The 10823-nt window shown below is 54.3% G+C and overlaps 1 pseudogene; it reads left to right on the forward strand.

Annotated features, from left to right (window-relative positions):
- The first annotated feature begins 979 nt into the window (after positions 1–979).
- LOC138354529 (uncharacterized) lies at positions 980–3835 on the forward strand (annotated as a pseudogene).
- Positions 3836–10823: the final 6988 nt, after the last annotated feature.

Here is a 10823-nt window from a genome sequence, read left to right on the forward strand (position 1 = left end):
AAAAGACACATCAAACACTTTATGTAGGGCATACGTAAATCTGTGTATCTATGTATTTACGTATGTAGGTTAGCTTAGCATTTTAAAAGCACCAAATCACCTTCTGTGGTTGAGTGTTCAATAAACCCTTGAACTGTATGTTTAACACTTCTCTAACCCTGTCCATGGAGGACGGAAGAAAATGTATATATGCTGGTTAGTATTGTAAATGTGTGGCCACGTCTGTGGTAGAAAATAATAATAATAAAAAAAAACACTATGACCACCACCCCCACCACCATCACCACCACCCCCACCACCATCACCACCACCCCCACCACCATCACCACCACCCCCACCACCATGACCACCACCCCCACCACCACCATGACCACCACCCCCACCACCATCACCACCACCCCCACCACCATCACCACCACCCCCACCACCATGACCACCACCCCTACCACCATGACCACCACCCCCACCACCATGACCACCTCCCCCACCACCATGACCACCACCCCCACCACCACCATGACCACCACCCCCACCACCATCACCACCACCCCCACCACCATCACCACCACCCCCACCACCATCACCACCACCCCCACCACCATCACCACCACCCCCACCACCATGACCACCACCCCCACCACCACCATGACCACCACCCCCACCACCATCACCACCACCCCCACCACCATCACCACCACCCCCACCACCATCACCACCACCCCCACCACCATGACCACCACCCCCACCACCATCACCACCACCCCCACCACCATGACCACCACCCCCACCACCATGACCACAACCCCCACCACCATCACCACCACCCCCACCACCATCACCACCACCCCCACCACCATGACCACCACCCCCACCACCATGACCACCACCCCCACCACCATGACCACCACCCCCACCACCATCACCACCACCCCCACCACCATGACCACCACCCCCACCACCATGACCACAACCCCCACCACCATCACCACCACCCCCACCACCATCACCACCACCCCCACCACCATCACCACCACCCCCACCACCATCACCACCACCCCCACCACCATCACCACCACCCCCACCACCATCACCACCACCCCCACCACCATGACCACCACCCCCACCACCATCACCACCACCCCCACCACCATCACCACCACCCCCACCACCATCACCACCACCCCCACCACCATGACCACCACCCCCACCACCATCACCACCACCCCCACCACCATCACCACCACCCCCACCACCATGACCACAACCCCCACCACCATCACCACCACCCCCACCACCATCACCACCACCCCCACCACCATGACCACCACCCCCACCACCATGACCACCACCCCCACCACCATGACCACCACCCCCACCACCATCACCACCACCCCCACCACCATCACCACCACCCCCACCACCATGACCACCACCCCCACCACCATCACCACCACCCCCACCACCATCACCACCACCCCCACCACCATCACCACCACCCCCACCACCATCACCACCACCCCCACCACCATCACCACCACCCCCACCACCATGACCACCACCCCCACCACCATGACCACCACCCCCACCACCATCACCACCACCCCCACCACCATCACCACCACCCCCACCACCATGACCACCACCCCCACCACCATCACCACCACCCCCACCACCATGACCACCACCCCCACCACCATCACCACCACCCCCACCACCATCACCACCACCCCCACCACCATCACCACCACCCCCACCACCATGACCACCACCCCCACCACCATCACCACCACCCCCACCACCATCACCACCACCCCCACCACCATCACCACCACCCCCACCACCATCACCACCACCCCCACCACCATCACCACCACCCCCACCACCATCACCACCACCCCCACCACCATCACCACCATCCCCACCACCATCACCACCACCCCCACCACCATCACCACCACCCCCACCACCATCACCACCACCCCCACCACCATCACCACCACCCCCACCACCATCACCACCACCACCACCACCATCACCACCACCCCCACCACCATCACCACCACCCCCACCACCATCACCACCACCCCCACCACCATCACCACCACCCCCACCACCATCACCACCACCCCCACCACCATCACCACCACCCCCACCACCATCACCACCACAACTACCACCTTCACCACCACTACCACTATTACGACCACACTACCACCAGTATCATCATCACCACAACCCCCACCACCATCACCCCCACCCCCTCCCCCACCACCTCCCTCACCACCACCACCACCATTCCCTCCCCCACCACCACCTTCACCACCACCACCCCCACCACCACCACCACCACCACCATCCCCTCCCCCACCAACACCCCCTCCCCCTCCACCACCATCCCCTCCCCCACCCCCTCCCCCACCACCACCATCCCCTCCCCCACCCCCTCCCCCACCACCACCCTCACCACCACCACCACCATTCCCTCCCCCACCACCACCCTCACCACCACCACCCCCACCACCACCACCACCACCACCACCACCACCACCATCCCCTCCTCCACCACCACCCCCTCCCCCACCACCACCATCCCCTCCCCCACCCCCTCCCCCACCACCACCCTCACCACCACCACCACCATTCCCTCCCCCACCACCACCCCCACCACCACCCTCACCACCACCACCACCACCACCACCACCACCACCACCACCACCACCACCATCCCCTCCCCCACCCCCTCCCCCACCACCACCCCCTCCCCCACCACCACCACCCCCTCCCCCCCCCACCCCCACTACCACGACCACCTGTAAGCTCAAGGCGATCATCAGTCTTAAAAATGTAAAAATTTCTGCATCTTTGTTTCCCAGGATGGTGAGAGCGGCGGCCGCCAGGACGACTCTCCCAGGTACGCTCACGCACCCACTTCATGGTAGGAATAATAGAGCACATCACCTGTGTCGTACACACGCACTCTGGTTGGTAAGTCAGTCAATTATTGAGATATACGGTGATCAGTTGGCCTGGTTGACGTCCACCAGAGCACACTCTGGGGTGGTGGGTACACTCTGGGTAACACCGTGTGAGTGACAGGTAAATTACGGGTAGAGCCGACACACTCTGGCTCACAGCTCAACTTACAACACCAAGAAGACAATTTTTTTTAAACAGTAGTGAGCCATGATCGGAAATTGGTTGAGGCGATGACAGGCTAGGTTAGTGGCCCTCACCGTGCTCCTGTGTACGGTGAGGGCCACTGTGACGCTGGAGTGCTTACCTAGTTGTGCTCGGGGGGGGGGGGGAGGGGAGGGGTTTGCTCTGGCTCTTTGGTCTCGCCTCTCAACTGTATGCCAACTGATGTACAGGTTCCTGAGCCTACTGCGCCCTATCTTATCTTCATTTAAAACTGTGTATGGAGTCAGCCTCCACCACATTACTGCCTAATACATTCCGTCTGTTAACTACTTTGACACTGAAAAAGTTCTTTCTAACGCCCCTGTGGCTCATTTGGGTATTCAGTCTCCACCTGTGTCCCCTTGTTCGCGTACCTCGTCCCGTATTATATAAAGTATCCCTGTCAACTCCCCCTTAGAATTTTGGGACTAGCTGCCTAGTAGCATTTTATCTAACTAGGCTGGTAGCTTTGTTTAGTGTTTGACTAGATACAGACGCTAGAACTGCATACTCTATAATTGGTCTGACGTGTGTGGTATACAAGATTCTGAATGATTGCTTACACTGATTCCTGAAGGCAGTTGTTATGTTGGCCAAACTAGCATATGTCGCTGAAGCTATCTTCTTGGTTCTGCTTCAGGAGGCAGACTCGGTATGATATCGTCCGCCGTATCTTTTCCTCTACCTAATTTCTGAAGGATTTTATCTCCCATTTGGTACCTTGTGCCCGGCCTCCTGCTCTATACGCCTAGTTTAACGACTTTGCACTTACTTAAATTAAACTCAACTAGCCACTTAGACCGTTCATTTAGTTTATCCAGGTCATCTTGCAGTTCCTTGCTATATTCCCCGTTTAATCCTCCTCATAATATTTTCATCATGACCATATTTTCAGCTTCCAACTCTGTTTGGTCTCTTGTTTCCAGTGACGTATTATACACCACAGAAGTTGGTAAACACAGTGCTTGTGTTCACTCTCTTAGTATCCACGGGGGTGAGAGTTTGTCTGGCCCAACAGCCTTAGTCACGTCTTCTACCAGCTGGTGGTCTCTTTCCTCATCTCTGGTAATATCACATTCCTTCACTGCTGCTTGCTTTAACGTCACCGCTCTCAGCTCCGGCACTAAACAGAGCAATGCAAAAGATGTACAGTGACCACAACACAGCAGTTGCAACATCAGGATCCGCGGGTTGGAACAAGAATTCAACCAACTATGAACCACATGAAAGGGAGCAGTTTGACGAAAGGGAGCAGTAGAGCAACAGAAGTACACTTACATCGCATCAGGCTTGGATACCCATGTGCATGGGAAATAGGCTTACAGGTTCCGGAAGATGAGAGGAAATGTCAACACTGTGAAGAAATGCCCGACAGACCACTGGAACATTATCTAACACAGTGCACAGTTACAAACCCATTAGGATTTCAATTTAGATTCAACAGAGCAGAAGAAGTTGTTAAACACATATGGCAAAATCTTACTGAAGCGACCATACGAGTCATAAATACTCATACTCCGCCCAAGTAAAACAGAAACAAGCAACACTTAGTGGGCCAGCCAGAGGCTAAGGGCCCGCGCAGTGGGCCAGCCAGAGGCTTAGGACCCGCGCAGTGGGCCAGCCAGAGGCTTAGGACCCGCGCAGTGGGCCAGCCAGAGGCTTAGGGCCCGCGCAGTGGGCCAGCCAGAGGCTTAGGGCCCGCGCAGTGGGCCAGCCAGAGGCTTAGGGCCCGCGCAGTGGGCCAGCCAGAGGCTTAGGGCCCGCGCAGTGGGCCAGCCAGAGGCTTAGGACCCGCGCAGGAATATCCCTGCAAAAAAAGAAAACAAGCTCCGGCACTTGTCCTTTCCCGTGTTTCAAGGACCTGCAGGGATCTTTTGTCGAGTTCTTCACACACCTCCTTGTCGTTCTCAGTGAGCCAGTCTTCCCCACTTTCTGTTTCAACACTTGTTCCTTTACTGTTGTTCTCCTCGTGCGGTGTCTATGAACAAGTTAAGGTTGTGAAGGTGGAGTTGTGAGCAGCGCTTAATACATAACCAACACAACATGATAACCTTCTATAATACTCCCAAAATATTAATGTCTGATGCCCCCGCCTCACCGCCCGTCACTTCTGCAAGTCAAAAATGTAAAAAAAAAAAAAAAAAACTAATCACAAAAGGTAACATTTTGTCAGCCAATTATTGTGTCAAACACTTTTAATACAACACAGACAAGCATCAACCACTGTCGATTACACTGTCAACAAAACAGGGACTGCCATAAACACTGATGTCAATAGAACCTCTTGGGGTAGTGGCTGTCAAGAAACCCTCTCCACCAATCCTAAACTGTCAACAAACCTTCTCAACCAATCAAATACTGTAAAAAAAACTCAACTAATTAAAGGCTGTCAACAAACCTTCATGACCAATCCTAGCTTGTCAACACGTTCTCGACCAATCCTAGGTTGTCAAGATGGTTTCAACCAATCCTAGGCTGTCAACAAATCCTCACAACCAATCAAAGGCTGTCAACAGGCCCTCCCGACCAACCACAGACGAGCAGTAGGAAAGAGATGCTGCGATATCGTTTTTCTTGACGTGTTGGCTGGCCTCGGGATGGCTGTGGGCGCCCTCGCGGGGTATTGGCTGGCTGGCAGTATGGTAATTATAGGTGGTGGAGGCTCAAGACCAGGGTAATGGCCGGTCAGCAGGAGAGAGGCGTTGGTTGGTGTGTAAAAGGCATATAATAGGCCAATTACAGGCTCGTAGACGAGCAACGCTGCTGACACACGCTGTCTGCTACTACTTGGCGGTGATTGTGGTGGCGGTGATTGTGGTGGCGGTGATTGTAATGGTGGTGGTGGTAGTGATTGTAGCGGTGGTGCTTGTGGTAGTGGTGGTGCTTGTGGTGGTGGTGATTGTGGTGGTGGTGATTGTAGTGGTGGTGGTGCTTGTGGTAGTGGTGGTGCTTGTGATTGTGGTGGTGCTTGTGGTAGTGGTGGTGGTGCTGGTGGTAGTGGTGGTGGTGCTTGTGGTAGTGGTGGTGGTGCTTGTGGTAGTGGTGGTGGTGCTGGTGGTAGTGGTGGTGCTTGTGGTAGTGGTGGTGGTGATTGTGGTAGTGGTGGTGCTTGTGGTAGTGGTGGTGGTGCTTGTGGTAGTGGTGGTGGTGCTTGTGGTAGTGGTGGTGGTGCTTGTGGTAGTGGTGGTGCTTGTGATTGTGGTGGTGCTTGTGGTAGTGGTGGTGGTGCTGGTGGTAGTGGTGGTGGTGCTTGTGGTAGTGGTGGTGGTGCTGGTGGTAGTGGTGGTGCTGGTGGTAGTGGTGGTGCTGGTGGTAGTGGTGGTGCTTGTGGTAGTGGTGGTGGTGCTTGTGGTAGTGGTGGTGGTGATTGTGGTAGTGGTGGTGGTGATTGTGGTAGTGGTGGTGCTTGTGGTAGTGGTGGTGGTGATTGTGGTAGTGGTGGTGATTGTAGCGATTATGTTTGTGGTGGTGGTGCATGTACTCACCTATTTGTGCTTGCAGGGGGTTGAGCTTTGGCTCTTTGGTGCCGCCTCTCAACTGTCAATCAACTGGTGTACAGGTTCCTGAGCCTATTGGGCTCTATCATATCTACATTTAAAACTGTGTATGGAGTCAGCCTCCACCACATCACTGCCTAATGCATTCCATCCATTAACTACTCTGACACTGAAAAAGATCTTTCTAACGTCTCTGTGGCTCATGTGGGTACTCAGTCTCCACCTGTGTTCCCTTGTTCGTGTACCTCCAGTGTTGAACAGTTTATCCTTGTCTACTCTGTCAATTCCCCTGAGGATTTTGTAGGTAGTGATCATGTCTCCCCTTACTCTTCTGTCTTCCAGTGTCGTAAGGTGCATCTCTCACAGCCTTTCCTCGTAACTCATGCCTCTTAGCTCCGGGACTAGTCTAGTGGCATACCTCTGAACTTTTTCAAGCTTCGTCTTGTGCTCGACAAGGTACGGGTTCCATGCTGGGGCCGCATACTCCAGGATTGGTCTTACATATGTGGTGTACAAGATTCTGAATGATTCCTTACACAGGTTCCTGAACGCTGTTCTGATGTTAGCCAGCCTCGCATACGCCGCAGACGTTATTCTTTTTATGTGGGCTTCAGGAGACAGGTTTGGTGTGATATCAACTCCTAGATCTTTCTCTCTGTCCGTTTCATGAAGTACTTCATCTCCCATTCTGTATCTTGTGTCTGGCCATCTGTTTCCGCCGCATAGTTTCATTACTTTGCATTGTCACGTGGGGGTGGGCGGTCCGGGGCTCTGCTAACACTCGGCTGCTAGGGGCTCAAAAGGCCCAAATACTCAGCCCCTCCGACTCCCTGGATTCACCGGAGTCTCCTTGGTCACACAAGATAGGACCAACAATGCCCACCTCCGCAGGTCTTTGCTTCCACCACAAAGGGGTGCCACTGATTCACCCTGGAAGCCCTTCAGTCAACCACGGGGAAACTGCTGTTAACAGTTCCGGCCTAGACCCGTGGGGGAGTGAAGGAAGACTCAGGCTTACCTATAACCATAACCTCCCTGAGTCTTGCCTGCCAGACAAAAAAAAAGGTTGCAGGAACTCCTTTCCCGCCTGTCTTCTCTATCTTCCTCTTAGCAAGGTCGCCAGCTGGGTTATTATATCTGCACCCCAGCAATGCAGTTCAGTGGGTGTATCATATATCGTTTGTAGCCAGAAATGTATGCTCATAGAGAAATATCACAAATGGAGGCACACTCAAACACAGTAATAAAATGTGTGGATTTACTGACGCAAATTACATGAACACACACACACAATCACAAGTAATACATGAATATGGAATATGGATAATGGGTCTGGAGATCGTCAGCCTCTTCTTCCACGACCTCCAACACTCCTTCAAATGGGCAGGAAGACAGGAGTCTCACACTCTCACAGGAGGACCTCTTCACCACGTCGGCACCTCTTCTTCACTGTCCTGTCATCCGTACACACTGTCCTCTCTGACAGTCCTGGACACAAGCTGCCTTGCAGCCTATTCTACTATTAAGGTAATAAAGTCTTGCTGCCACATACACAAGTAAATATTGTGGCCTAACTAGCCTACTCATACAAGGGGTAATGGGAGGGAAAAATGATCTACCTTACACTCCTGGCTCACGACGCCTGTCCCTCGATGGTGAGGGTCCCGCGCTTCCTTGGGTCGATCCTCGACGATCCAGGGCGTTCCACAGGTCCTCAGGTGTCGTGAAGCCTTCGCGTCGTCGCCGTTCCAATCCCTGAGATTCAGCTGCCCCAATCCTGGTTCATCGATGGGCGCTGAGCTAATCACTATCTTTCCCCACACTCGCCTCTCCCACAGGGCGTCGCTCCTTGTCCTAGGCACGGTGTCGTCCTTCCAAGATTCTCAGTGGATGTGACCCCAGTCACAGCTAGCTTGCTCGCCCACCTTCCAGACCTCAACGTCAAGCCAGCGGCGCCGCCCAGCGTCGTCGCCGACTATTTTCCAAGTTTGGGCACTTCTCTGCTCACTGAACTTGGTTCCTCTTTGGCTTCCCAGAAGCGCAGGGTCTCCAATAACTGGTATGACTGCGACAGCCAGCTCAATCCACTGAACAAGGCTTGCAGAGCCTCCAATCCCTGAGAGCAGACCGAGGCGCGTCCTGTCGCTTCCACGGTCAGTACAACTCTGACGTTGGCGCCGCCCGGGGCACTCGGTGACGTCATGGCGGGCCCTGATTTGTCGCCCGCGACCTACGTCGGCCAATCCGCGATCGGCTTGTCTCCCTTCCAAAAGGTCATATCTGCCGTAGGGGATACTGTTTCATTTTATAACAGGGCGCCAATTTTCCTTTATTTACAACTTATAATATAACCTCCTTCCATAAAATGGCAGCCAGTCTGGTCGCCACATATATCATTAGACTCCCTGAACCTCAGAGAATCAGTAGGGAGAGCTGATATGACTCTTTAAGCCGGCAAACGAAAGAAATAGGAGAGGGCACCGTAACATACCCCTCCCCTTAAAATAAGAGTCATATCGGAAGAGCAGCACTCAAGAGGGCAATCTATACTCTTGCTCCCTCCGTTCCTGAAGTGTCACTCCTCCAGTTGGTGACGTGGCTCGTACCACCTTGCCAGTCACTTGCCTCATTGTATCTCCACCTCGCATAGTACCGGGTGTGATGGGTGTTCCCTGAACACCTACAAGAAATCCTCTCTCCGTGGCTACGAGTGTACTCCCCCGGCTCGTTACCACTGTAAGATTCAGTGCATGCAGCGCCTCCACCGCGTCGTGCACTCCGAGATAGTCTTGCATTTCCATTGCGTCCTACAGGTACTCCATGTTTCCTCCCATGATCTCCTCTTCGCCAATCTTCTCTCTTCTCGGTTCCTCTTCTCCCGTAGGTGCGTTGTCTCCTCACAGTGGCACTTGTAACCTGTACTCCATCCAGCAGCTCCCTCTCTTCCACACTAGGCTTTTGCGATGGCCCAATGCCCCTCTGGTTAGGCTGGCGCCTACCCTGGGTGTACCTATTCCCTGCTTTCTTCGTATTGCCTTTCCTATACCACTCGCTCCTTCGTTCCCGACGAACATCTTCACTCCTCCATGAGATTTTCTTCCCTGCAGACGTCTTCTTCGGTTCGTGGTTGGGCTCTTCCACCTCCCTGTGGCTCACCTCACTACGGTGGTTCGCCTTGCACCTACCACTATTCATCTGGCCGGCATAGGGTGCCTTGCGTCGTGGCTCCTCCACTCTGCCCCTCACTGCCGTTCGCTCATCCACTGAGCTTACTTTATTCACGTTTCTGTATGGAGGGAGTGCGGTCTGCAGCCTCTTCACCGCCCCAGGCGTTTGTACAGCTGCTCCTCGCCACTCCTCCACACGCATCATCAGGCTTAGTCGGAGGTCCCCGTCGGGGTTTTCCACAACCTCCGACGACCTCTCTGCACTCTCGCCCTCGTTGTCGTCGTCTCTGGCGACGTTTTCCCTGGCGAAGTCGGCTTCCTCACGACCATCTGGAACGACCGATACCTCACCTGGCAGGGTTGTACCGCTGCTTGCAACATAGGCACTCCTGGCCCAATCGGGTTGTATCCTGCCTCCTCCGAGGTCATTACCCAGCACCATCTGCACATGCTCTAGGGGTAACTTAGGGGCTACAGCTACTATAGCTTTCTCGACTCCGCAGTCGGCAATCAGCTGTACTTCGTGAAGTGGCAACCTGTATTCCTCCCCCACACTGCGTATCCTCACCACTCCCACAGGTGAATCATTAAATTCCTTGGGGAGAATACTCCTGGTCACCATACTTATGTCAGCACCAGTATCTCGAAGAACGGCAACCTCCACTGGGTCTGACTTTCCAAACTTCACGTTGGCCCCGAAAACGAAGGGATGTTCACCCAACTTCATTTCCCAACCATTCACGTTGGGTCCACTATAATATGGGGTGTGAACAAACACTCTCTCCTCTTCCAACATTAATCCTACATTCCTTTGGTGCTCCTCACACTCGCGGGCATAATGTCCTCTCACGCCACAGTTGTAGCATCGGCTGCCTCTCCTGGGCGGCCACTCGCCAGTCCCTCTGGCGGTACCACTTGCAGACGTCCCCTGGGTCCTCCTTGGACTCCCTGTCGTCGTATCCGGGACTGCAGCACTTGCTCC

This window comes from Procambarus clarkii, chromosome 63 (genome assembly GCF_040958095.1).
Source record: "Procambarus clarkii isolate CNS0578487 chromosome 63, FALCON_Pclarkii_2.0, whole genome shotgun sequence".
Classification (NCBI taxonomy): domain Eukaryota; kingdom Metazoa; phylum Arthropoda; class Malacostraca; order Decapoda; family Cambaridae; genus Procambarus; species Procambarus clarkii.